General features: G+C 45.6%; 1 protein-coding gene across 1 annotated transcript in view; it reads left to right on the forward strand.

The window, feature by feature from the left end:
- naaladl1 (N-acetylated alpha-linked acidic dipeptidase like 1) overlaps nt 1-13,215 on the forward strand; it is a 49,809-nt gene that overhangs the window by 34,957 nt on the left and 1,637 nt on the right. The window lies entirely within an intron of this gene.

Raw genomic sequence — 13,215 nt, forward strand, 5'->3', positions numbered from 1 at the left:
GAGAACGACTGTGGAGTGTAGGCTCGTGGAACATGGAGACTGCTCAGCTCTAGAAGTGATCCTTTTCCATGTTTCCCAGCTTCCTCTCTTGTCTTCGGGAAGTTCGGTGTCCCATTCTTCTGCGTCGGTGGACAGTTCTCTCAGCAGCGCTCTTCCTTGAATTGTCACTGGTGCTGAAAACCAAGGGGATCAAAGAGGCTGTTAACAGTTGAGAGCACGCCACGGCGAGTGAAGGGCTTGTCACTCACTGCGACCTTGAAAGTGAATGTGTCGGAGTTGATATCCCAACACAAACCAAGGCTCCTTTGTGTGGGGAGCTCTTCATCTTTCAGACCAAGGTCCTTTAAGTCTTTGGCCAGGTCCTCAGGTGGGGAGACTTGCATCTCTTTGACACTGTTTGAAGCAATTTTATGTAGCTTCAGATTCGACTTGGCGAGGGACGCTTGGGTGCGTTTGAGTAAGTCGATGGCCTCGGATTCAGAGGGGAGGGAGGTGAGTCCATCACCCACATAAAAGTGGTGCTCGACGAAGCGGCGTGTCGGACCCACTGTTCTTTGCCCTCTTTGGCGGCTTGTCGAAGGCCGTAGATTGCGACGGCTGGGGAAGGGCTATTCCCGAACGCATGCACTCGCATGCGATACTCTGCTATCTCTTTGGTCAGATCATTGTCCTTGTGCCAGAGAAACCTTAGAAAGTTCCTGTGATCCTCTTTGACTAGGAAGCAGTAGAACATCTGCTGTATATCGGCTGCTACTGCGACCAGTTCTTTCCGGGATCGGATCAGCACTCCCAGAAGAGAATTGTTCAGGTCGGGTCCAGAGAGCAGAACATTGTTCAGAGATATGCCAGAGTACTGTGCATTCGAGTCAAACACCACACGTATCTGGCCTGGTTTGTGCGGGTGGTAGACCCCGAAGATAGGCAGATACCAGCGCTCCTCCTTCTCTTGGAGTGGGGTTGATTCCTCGGCGTGTTTGTTCTCGAAGACCTTTTCCATAAAGGCAACAAACTGTTCCTTCATTTCTGGCCTCTTGTCCAGGGTGCGTCGTAAGGACGTGAGGCGAGAGAGGGCTTGCTCTCGTTTGTTAGGAAGAGGTGGTCTGGGTGTCCGAAACGGAAGGGGAGCAACCCAGCTGTTCTGTTCGTCTTGGTGAACCTCTCGCTGCATGATTTCGAGGAACACTTCATCCTTGAGTGACATGGCACACTTGTTGTCGCTTTCAGTTCTCTTAAACACAGTAAGTCCCAGCTTTTCTTCAGCTGGCATGTCAGAAGAGACGTGTTTGGACACGTGAGTGGATACACTATGCCCGGACTCCCCACCATAGCTTGCTCTCTCTTTCAGGCAGACACGTTTCGGGCAAGGAGTGAGAAGGGACGGGCGCCCGTTCTCCAGGACGTTAGTCTTGTACACGCTCACATTCAGGTTGTGGGCATTGTTGATGCAAACTTCCCCCACAATCACCCACCCTAAGTCTAAGTACTGTGCAAAGGGTGCATTGTGCGGCCCGTTAATCTGCTTTCTCACTTTGTGCACTCTAATAATGTCTCTCCCCAGTAGAAGTAAGATTTCAGCATCTGGGTCGAGCTTTGGGAGGTGAGGAGCCACGGTCTTCAGGTGAGTGTGTGAAAGGGCAACTTCTCTTGTAGGGATCTCTGCTCTGTTAGACATGATCTCATTGCACTCAATGAGAGGAGGGAGGTCAAAGCACTCACCAGTTTCCAGTGCTTCTATCTGGAAGCCAACTGCTTTTCTTCCAGTCATCTCCATGACGCCAGCACAGGTCCTCATCAGGTAAGGCGACAGGCTGCTCTGGATCTCGAACAGTTTGAAGAACTCCGACCTGGCCAGCGAATGGTTGCTCTGGTCGTCAAGGACCACATACATATTGACAGAGCGTTCCCGTTGCCCCCGTGGATACACCCTCACGAGACAGATCTTGGAGCAGGATCGAGCTGGGAGTCCAGGGCCACATACCTGTGTACATGCTGAAGTCACCTCAGCAGAGACATCGCTGTGATGTGGAGGAGGAGCAGTGCGTTTATCTTCTGATGCAGTTTCTGTGGTAGGATTGGCATGCATGGAGGATGAATGAGTGTCTGGATGTAAGGCTGTGCAGTGCCGTTCACTCTCACACTCGTTACACTTCAGCTCCACTGGCAGTCCTTGGCCATGTGAGAAGGGGAGCAGCACTTGTAAAATCTTCTGTGCTCCTTTAGAAATGCCTTTCGTTCTGCCATTGTCTTTGTTTTGAAGGCTCTACATTTTGTGAGAGGGTGGAGCTTGTTATGGATAGGACAGTGCTTAGCAGGGTCACCCTCTGACTTGTCCGTCTCTTTTTTGTCAGACACATCTGTCTTGTTTACTGTCACTTGGGTCTTTCCTCCCTCATACTTTGAGAAGGGCCTTTCATTTCGGTAAATCTTGCAGGTCTTGCTTGGTAGGACGAAACTTGGATCATTCCTCTTCCTAGCCTCAGTGCAGACAAACTGAGTGAAGAACGAGAATGGGGGGAAAGTCACTCTATGCTCCTCTTTGTATCGTGAGCCAGCGGTCATCCATCTCTCTTGAAGGTAAGTAGGCAACTTTTCAACGATGGGATTTATTCCCCGAGGAGTGTCGAGGTAGGTAAGTCCAGGGAGGTAACCGTCCTCTTTAGCTGACTGCAGCTCGGTGAGGAGGTCTCCGAGTTCTCTGAGCTTAGTGTTTTCTTTGGATGACAGAGAAGGGAAACCGTCTAGGCGTCTGAACAGAGCACTCTCTATTACCTCTGGGGTGGCATAACACTCTTCTAGTCTCACCCAAATCAAGTGAAGAGCAGCGGGAGGGTTGGAGACATGGACGGCTCGAATCCTTTTAGCGTGCTCAGATGATTCTTTGCCAAGCCATTTCACTAATAGGTCTAGCTGTTCGGTGGCAGATAGGTCTAGGCCTTGAGTGGCAGTGAGGAACGAGGATGCCCATGCTCGGAAGTTTTCCGGCTGGTCGTCAAACTTAGTAAGCCCTGTAGTGACCAGCTCTCTACGAGCCATATATTTGACAAAGTCCATCATGTTTGGGGGCTGGGCTACATAAGCACGTTGCGTGTTAGACTCAGTAGAACGGTCAGGGGCAGGGGTAGCCGTGTACCTGGCTGGTGAGAAGTTCCTCGCATCAAGTGACATGGACGGTTGTTTGGCCCTAGGCATGGGAATAGGGCGTTGTGTGGCTACTGGACTGTCTCTATGTGTCTGCCCATGGGACGTGGAGAGAAGAGCAGTGTTGTTTTGTTGGGGATAATGTCCTTCAGAGGCCTGTCTGGGTGGAGGTGCTCCCTGTGCTGTGTGGGGTGGAGCACTATGTGAGGAGACAGCGTGGTCAGCGTAGAACAGAGACTGATACTGCACATACTCTCTTGTTCTCTCTCTAACCGTATTTGGTGATACGCCGCGGCTGCTGGTCGTATTACTCTTGTCATTTGCAGCTTCTAAAGCTTCGGCCTCGGCGACAGCTGCAGCAGCTTGTTTTTCACTCTCTAAAGCTTCTAAAGTAGCTTCTAGCATGGCCCTTTCCAAGTACAATCTTGCCTTTTCTTTCTTAATCTGTAACTCCTGTTTTGCAAAGGATGCTCTAGCACATGCAGCCTGGGCTGAGGCTCTTGCTCTGGCAGCTGCACTACTAGCTGATGACTTGGAAGATGTTTTAGAGACACTGGACTTGATCTCCTGTGGGGTTGTTTCTTCCAGCAAGGATTCTTCTTCATCCTCTGGGTTTTCCATTGCAGCATGCGTAGTGGAATCTTCTATGCTTGGCTGTTTCGCCATCTGACGTTTGACTTTTCACTATACTGCTCCCTCAATGTTGTAAACTTCCCAGAAGTGTTGGAACAAAGATGAACAGCAAGCCAAACTCGAAGTCAGGGGAATTTAATGACGTCTTGCCATTAACTATAGTGAAACAACGACGACGACGAGTGAAACTGTGGAGAAGAAAATAAAATACAATTTTGAGCACCTACGCTAAATATAAAAATATAAATAGGTGTAAAATGTCTGCATATTGATATACCGTTATCTATCAAAGGTAACCTGAGTTACAGTGAGATTGTATAAAATCTCTATGGCTAACTAGCTAAAACATCTATTTCTGCAGCTAACATATAGCTATTTACCTAATATCTGTAGCTAACGCAAAACTATCATAGTAATATCCAGTATTGCTAACACAATGCAACGCAATAATGTAGCTAACACATCCAAATGAATAGCTAGCACACAATACAGCTTAGATTATAGATCCCGTTTTTCCTAAGCTAACAAAACTACCCTATAAAATATTCAAACTACACAATATACACCTACAAACGTTACCAAAGATGTACACTATTATTTAGACTTACAGTCATTGCTTTCTGATGGCATTAAACAGAATGATGAGTGAAGATTGAGACATGCAACAACTTTTTCTACTTTCTTCCAGCGTATCAGACTGAGATCGTTTAACAACGGAACTACTGTAACTGCACTTCCTGTTTCATTCTTCTTCTTGTGCAGGTGGCGCTAAATCACATCAAAACAATAGCATGCAGCCACCCAGTGGTTGAAAGTGGTATTACATCAAAATAAACTGCGCAGGCAGAACACACAGTCTTTGGCTAAATGCAAGTGAATCCCGTGACATGTCCTGTCAGGTCCAGCAATGCACTCTTTGTTGAACTACCGTATTTCATTTGTGTCCCTTGGGACCAGTAGCTTGAGGAAAGAAGCTGTTTTGGTGCTTGGTGCAAATTTCCTTTAAGATAAAGGTATGTAATCCAAATATGATCAGATTTTGCATGCTAAGGCAAGCTTTCTGAATGACTCTAAAATACAACAGAAGAAAAGAGCAATTAGCAAACACATGTGCTCTAGCACTGGTAAATATATTTACTAGCTGGTAACGTTAGCATCAGCTAGAATACAAGCTAACGTTACTAATTAGTCATGTTAGCATACCAGCTAACATCACAGACACGCTCAGGCAGCCTGGAACTGGAATCTCGTGGTTAGTCATCACATGGGAAGCTTTATTAGCGAGATTAATTGTTAGCAACTTCTGTAACTCAGGACAAAGTTAATTTCTAGCATAGCTACATTTAGGTTTTTTTTTTTTTTTTTTTTACATTTAGGCATTTTATAGTGGCCATTCTTATTAGTTGTCAGGGAAATAGCTTGCGCAGTCCTCTTGAGGATAAGGACAACATTTTACAGTGTTTACTATGCCAGGGGATGGTCAGGTTAATATTCAAGTAAAATTTAAAAAAAAAAAAACTCGTCATAGATTTTAAGAAAGCAAGTCATGTATCAATTAAAAATATTTCATGCTGATCTTTACTCTAAAGCTAAATGTTGTTCATCTTTTTGGACAAAACATTTAACAATATGGATTATAGAGAGTTAATACAATTGAAAGTGAGTTGACTCCATTCCTGGATAATGCTTAAGTAACACATAAATGACTGATAAAAAAGGAATTTGCCAGTGGGAAAAGCAAAAAAAAAAAAAAAAAACAGGACCTCATACAAACAAACCACTCTCTTTGAACGTGGTCCGGTGACACAAAATAAAATTTACTCTCTCATCACATCCTTTGTCACTAAAGGCATGTACTTGTTGGCCACTGTTGAGCATAAATAATTTATAGACTTGGTTCAGGGACTTTACCAATGTGCTAAAGTTATGTCCAGGAGGACGCTTGGGGGAAGAATTGATGAAGACTTTAATAATAAAACGTCAAATTTGATGGAGAGACTTAAGGGCATACAACATGTTTGCACCACTGCAGATATCTGGTCAACTAAAAAAACAAGTTATATGGGAGTCAATGTTCAATGTTCAATAACACAGTTGTTTCAGAGGAACAGGATGAGACAGATGAGCAGGAACAGGATCCTTCATTTGTAATAATAGATCCAGAGGAAGAAGTGTCAGAGTGTGCCATCATTCTACCACCTCATGTCAGGTGTTCCACTCACACACTGGGTTTGGTTTCAACCACTGATGCCAAAAGGGCAATTAAAGACAATTCAACTCTCTCCAGGCTGAATCATTCATCCATGGCAAAGTGTTCAACCCTATGAAATGCTTCTGGCAGGCCAAAATATGCAGAAATACTCAATGACTTGACCAACCACCAACTGAGACACCTTGCGTTTGTAGGTGGAATTCTCTTTATGACTGTTTGAGTCAGCTGACATTTCTTCAGGAGAAGCTTCCCGAGATCATGCCTGCCTTGCAACTCCCACCATTCAAAGAGGTAGAGCTTGATTTCCTTGAGGAATACTGCAGAGTCCTCAAGCCCATTGCAATTGACCGCCTTCAAGGTCAGACCTCGTGCTACTATGGTGAGCTCATACCGACCCTCTTTGCTATTCAGACTAAACTACATGACCTGCAAGCTTCAAACCTGCGGTACTGATCACATATCTTGCAAGCCACCATAGCTGGCTTTGAGAAAAGGTTCAGTAGCTTCTTACAGCTGAAGACTGATGTCAATGAAGCCATCCTGGCTACAGCAACCCACCCTTTTTTCAAGATGAGGTGGTTGCCTCCCAAACTAGCTGCAGAGAAGAGGAGGATACATCACCTGTTTCTGCACTCAGCTGAAGAACTTGGCCTTGTGTCAGAAAATGAGACCGCCTCATCAAACACCGCTGAAGAGAATGAAGATGATTTCATCATCTTCTCTGACCAAGGTACAGGTAAACTACTCTCATGTCAGTGTCTTAAGGTTAAACTGCAATTTCATGAATTATCAAAAATGAATACTCATCAATTAAAAAATAAATGAGTAGGTAGTTTCATGTCAAATTTTTAAATATTTTTTGGAGGACCACAGAAAGGACCATTTCTCACTGGATTCATATCCACTGATCAACCTACGCTTTGTGAGATTCAACACCACTTTGCCATCATCGGCACCAGATGAATGCCTCTTTCCTTTGCAGGCATGGCTTACCACCCTCACAGACGGCGGTTAACAACTGAATGGAGAAATTAGTTGTGCTGAAAAACAACTAAAACTGAAATGGAAGGACTGCAGTGTTAGAGGTTGTACAAAAGAGTATACTCTTTTTTTAGGTTGTCGTTGGCATTGGGGGGAAGGGGGGTTGCTTCTCTTTCTCTTCTACTATTGTATACTGTATCATGCTCTGCTGAAATGGTACTGTTGTCTTTTGCACTCATTCAGTTGGTTCCTTGTCAAGGTGGAGAGCTCAGAATTTTACTTACTGAACTGCACTTATATTTATGGCTCTTGAAAAAGGCATCTGCTAAATGTCCAGTCTTATTGTCTTCTTAAAGAACTAGTGCATCACTGTGGCCTAACTGTTCAGTTCCCCCACTTGCAATTCAACTGGCTCAATGGTCACTTTGACTGACAGAAATACACCAGCATGCGCCCCTGAAGTCACAGCCTCCCACCTCCAAGATATCCTGATCGGCCACTTCAAATCTATGACGTGGGGAAATTAGCAGAGCTCATCTTTTCAATGTCGGGGTGTTAAGGTCAGACCCATACTGAGGCCACTAAATGCCTAAATTGTGACATCAGTTTGTATAGAATTTATTTTCGTATTTTCAAATTACAAATTACTTGTATTTTAATTAAATATATTTTCTCAGAGTTGTATTTTGTATTGATGCATTTTGGAGAGCAAATATTTGTAATTTGCAGTTTTTGATGTATTTGGGCCCATCTCTGAACACACACATACAGTACACAAGCATGAATACACATGCACAGCATAACATACTGTAGCGAATTCGGGGGGCAGTCTGGGAGACCGTCGCCACAACCGGGACGCGAACCCGTGTCTCCCACTCCGCAAGCGACAACGTTAGCCAGTCGACTAAAGACTTAGACCCGTCAGTCAGCGGCCAACATGTCTACTTATCCATGCACGTTACAATACACACACACAAGCGAACACTGATACGTGCAGGCACAAGGAAAACATGCATACAAGGAAATTTGTATGCACACACATAAACAAAAACACACAGAGCTACACACCTTTTGCCTCTGACAAAACAAGTTAGTCTCTCTCTCTCTTTCTCAATTCAATTCAATATGTGCATTATTGGCATGACATACGTTTGTGTACATATTGCCAAAGCATGTAAAACAACAACACAATACAACAATGATTATAATAACAGCAACAACAACAATGACTATGATATTAAACAACAACAGTAGCAATAGGTGCCATCACCCCACTGTCTCTCAGGTTGTGGCAGGAAAATATAAATCTTGCTGCAATGCTCGCCGCTGGCCCCCCTCCCAGGACCACCCGCAGCTTGCCTGCGTCGTCCATTTCCTGCTACTCTGGAGTCGCATGTTCCAGCTCCTGGACAAAAGCCCGTCGCTGTTTTTCAAATGTGTCACATTTAAGGAGGAAGCGCACCTCTGTCTCCCTCCCTCTCCCTCTCCCTCCACTGCATGCGGGAAGGTTGGGTGCGTCAGCGTGAGTGAGGGCGTTTGAATGAGCTTGAGCGTGTTTTTTGGCTTTATTTACTTGTTTTCTACCGCTTTCACTTTTCTTTTCTTCTCTACACGGTAAGGCGAGAGAAGTTTAATTTTACTTCGTCGCTGGTTGTAGGAACGCGACTGGAGTAGCTGGTGAGAGTTTGGTGGTGTGCAGGATGGCGTCCCTCCCCGGCGAGGTTCGCCTCCCCTGTCTATCAGACACGGGGCTAGAGTCGTGGTTGACTCGCGGTACACTGTGGAACAGGATTAGTGTTCCCGTTGGTGTACTGAAATAAATGTTATTTTTTGTACTGTGACTCACGTTTCACCATTATAAGGGTAGATTATAGGCATACGGTATTTGCCACTCGTTCAAATAAGGTTTTCTGGTACAGAGAGCACAGCATTAAGGAAATAAATGCAGACCATGTTCATACGGGACTCTCTTAACATGACTATATGCATAACAACATGTAGGCTCAAATGGGTTAACATTTGTGGAGAGGACGGAATTACCTTTGGTAAAAACTGTGCCTGGCCAAATAACGCCGGCTGGCTGAGGACGTTTGCGTCACGAGCACATCCGGGCATTGTGCAGTTGACGTTCCAAAACCTAAAAGAAATGTCATCAGTTGGGATGTAAAGAGTAACCACAACACACAAACACCCACATTTGTATTGTGCCGACTCACCTATACATATCGTCCACCACTGCTTGAAGTACATACGAAGGCCATCCTTTGCGATTCACGAAGTCTTCGTAGCCGTCACCTGGTGGCAGAACAGGAATACGAGTCCCGTCGATGCATCCGACGATTTGGGGAATGCTGAACTTTTGTTCAAACCCGCGCGCGATTGCGCAAGCTTCCTCTGGCGTGGGCGCCTTGGTGAGGCTGTGTATTACAGACGACACCATTCCCTTGCAGAAGGAGTGCACAAACTTCTTCACAGTGGATTTGTGAACACCAAACTGACTGGCAACAACTCTACTCTGCACAGCTTGCCAGTTTGTACAGTACAATAGCGACCCTCATCTGCAACGGTGCTCGAGCAGTCACGCCCTGGCCCTTCCCGCACGCTCTTCCTCCCGCATAATTCATCAGAGCGCCTGCGGTTCATCCGGAAACGTTCCCTCCACTCCCCGTCGGAAAATTCTCCCAGAACCACTCGCTCCCACCAGTCTTTGCCTCTGACCCGCATCCAGCCTTCGGATAACACCATAAGCAGGAGGGATAAGGCGCACTTCATCTGCGCAAGAAGTAGAGCGCACAACACGCACGCTACGTACAGATTCGCAAAGTTGTCCATCTTTGTGCCAGTTTAGCTCCGGGTTGCCAACCGCTTCTTCTTCGTCTTCTTCGGGGGGGTTGCTAACTTCCTAGTTCACTACGATGATTGTTATGCTCTGCGTGTGTGACGTAATAGGTCAACCGGTAATGGCCCAATACAAACAAGCTGAAAGAGTGCATATCGCCACCTAGCGTAGCGGAGCCCACATGACTCCCTCAGTAAATCGATTTCCCTCCCGCGCATGTGTACTGGGACCAAAGTTAGTAGTCGGGACTAATGAACTAATCGAGCTATAACCATAGCTCGATTAAACTGTGCATGTAAACGTACTGACTGTCTCATCCTTCTTTTTCTCTCTTCTTTTAATGGACAGTTTGCGAGTAGGGAGTCTAAATATTAATGGAGGACGGGATAGAGTTAAGCGAGGTGTGGTAGCTGAGCTGGGTAGAGCTAAGAGCATAGATGTGCTCTTCCTACAGGAAACACGCAGCTCTGTAGACAACGAGATAGAGTGGGGAATGAGTTGGGCAGGCCAGGCTTTTTTGAGCCATGGTACCAACTTTAGTGCAGGTGTAGCTGTTCTTTTCTCGCAGCGCCTCCTTTTAACAAATGTTTTGACATGTGAAGTGGAGCAGGGCAGAATCCAAGTAGTTCAGGTAACAATCAGAGAAATACCTTTTGTGTTTATAAATGTGTATGCTTATAATACAGGCACTGATCGCTTGATATTGTTTAGCAAACTGAGGGATAAACTTAAACAATTTAATAGTGGCTCAATCATAGTGGTGGGAGGAGACAGGAATTGCACTACACACCCTACAGTTGACAGAAACTCAGAAGAACCCCATCCACCGTCAGCTTCTTTTCTGTCCACTGTGGTCACAGAAACCGACCTTACGGATGTTTGGAGGACACTTAATCCAACAGCTAGGCAGTACACATGGGTAAAAGCTGCCGTGGGTAGTGTGAGGGCAGCCAGGTTGGATAGGATTTACCTCAGTCAAACATACAGCAACAGGTTGATTAAGTCCGCGATATCACCCATGGGATTTTCAGATCACCATTTAGTTGTGGCGGATTTTTCCTTGCAAGTTCAATTTCGACACTGTTCCTACTGGCACTTCGATGTGCGGCTAGCGCATGATAAAGCTTTCTGTCAGTTCTTCTCTGGCTTCTGGAGTCGTTGGAGGCTGAGGAAGAAAGATTTTGAGAGCTTAGCTAGATGGTGGGAGGTAGGAAAAACACAAATCAGGATTGTATGTCAGCAATACAAACAACACACTCGGTGTGGAGAAAATCTGTCTTGACGAATTAGAGAGACATTAGGATATTAGAGAACGAAGTTATTATTGGACATGATGGCAACAGCAGCACTTGGGAAAGTAGGAGGAAGGCTTTTGGTAGGTTCCTCCATGAGAGAACAAAGGGTGCTTTAATCAGAACCCGAATTGGCACCATCAAAGACATAAATGCTCCAACTTCTTTTTTCTTTAAACTCGAGAGAAAATTAGAAAGAGTAATGTGATGATGCATCTCAAATTTCCCAGTGGGGCAATAACAACTGATCCATCAGAGACAGCAGCCTGTTCAGTGCGGAGATCTGTGACTCTGACTGTGTGGGGGAGATACTGGAGGGACTGCCTCAGCTGGGTGAAACACAGGTGACTTCGCTGGAGTTCCCCATCTCCTTTGACGAGATGTCTGCGGCGGTTCAGCAGCTCAGCTGTGGCAAAGCCTCCGGAGTTGATGGACTTCCTTCATAGTTCTACAAGACGTTCTGGACTCTAATTGGACGAGACTTACACGATGTTTTTAAAGAATGTTTGAACTCTGGAATTCTACCTTTGAGTTGTAGAAGGGCTGTCCTGACACTGCTACCAAAAAAAAGGAAGATCTTGGCCTACTGAAAAAGTGGAGACCAGTTTCATTGTTATGTAGTGATTATAAGATAATTTCAAAATGTCTTTCAAATACACTCAAACAGTGTATGGATACGGTTGTACATTACAGCCAGACGCAATGTGTTCCTGACCGTACAATTAAGGATAATCTTTTTTGATACGGGACATTATTGCCATATCTAAGCTCCAGGAGCTGGATGTTGGCCTGCTTTCCTTAGATCAAGAGAAGGCTTTTGACAGGATTGATCATTGCTATCTGTTCAAAACACTTGGAGGTTTTGGTTTTGGGGATACATTTATTAACTGGATCAAGTTGTTGTATTCTGGAGCCAGTGTTCTGTTGAAGGTAGGAGGTGGACTCAGCCGACCTGTCTCTGTTAAGAGAGGTACAAGACAGGGTTGTCCCTTATCTGGAATGCTGTACTCCCTAGCCATTGAACCGGTTTTATTTCAGCTTAGGCAGGGGCTCCCAGGACTAACCTTTTCAGGGAACATCACCACTGCAGTTAGCTTATAAGCATACGCTGACGATGTCACATTTTTCATAACAACTCAAAACGATGTACAATTTTTCAAGCAGAAATTGGCCTTATATGAACAAGCTTCCTCTGCAAAAGTCAATTGGTCAAAATCTGAGGGTCTCTTGCTGGGGGAGTGGAACAATAGAAAAAAGCCGACATTACCAGCGGGGCTGCAGTGGAATACAGAAGGGATAAAATTCCGAGGTGTCTTTCTGGGCAGTGACCGCTTCCTGAGCAAAAACTGGGAGTGTTTAATTGAAAGGGTCAGTGCCCGATTGTCTGGATTGGCTTGGATCCAGCCTCAGTTGTCCTATAGGGGGAGAGCCTTGATTGTTAACAACTTGATTGCCTTGATGTTCTGGCACCGGTTTACAGTTGTAGAACCTCCGGACACGCTCATACGGGAAGTACAGAAGATGCTGGTGGACTTCTTCTGGGGAGGCTTTCACTGGACCAAGTCTGCTGTACTGTTCCTACCAGTTCTAGAAGGAGGCCAGGGCCTGATTGACCTCCGCAGTCGTATCATGGCTTTTCGCTTTCAAACTGTGCAGCGCCTTTTATACCATGACCAGCGACTTTGGAGTGAAACAGCATCTGTGTTGCTTCGGAGGGTTATGAACCTGAACTATGACAAGCACTTGTTCCTTCTGGACCTGGCTGGCATGGATTTCATGACAACACCCTTCTATCATTCTGTCCTATGCGCTTGGGGAACGGTCTTACGCACCAACAGAGACTACTCCCAGCTCTATGACAGTGTAGGGAAGGAACCACTGTTCCATAACCCACTGATACGCTGCAGGATGCTCAGCTCCGTAAGTGTACAGAGATCCCTCATAAGAGCTGGACTTACGAAGTTAGTGTGTCTCAGATCAGGAGGACAGTGGAAGACGGCTGGTGCTTTGAGCCAAGAGACTGGCTTTAAATCTCTTCGTTTGATGGAGAGGTTGTTGGGGGAAGTGATCAGTGCACTTCCTGGCTTCTTCAGAGAGGCACTAGGAGCGGAATGTGGAGA

The sequence above is a fragment of the Lampris incognitus genome, chromosome 1 (assembly GCF_029633865.1).
Source record: "Lampris incognitus isolate fLamInc1 chromosome 1, fLamInc1.hap2, whole genome shotgun sequence".
Taxonomy (NCBI): domain Eukaryota; kingdom Metazoa; phylum Chordata; class Actinopteri; order Lampriformes; family Lampridae; genus Lampris; species Lampris incognitus.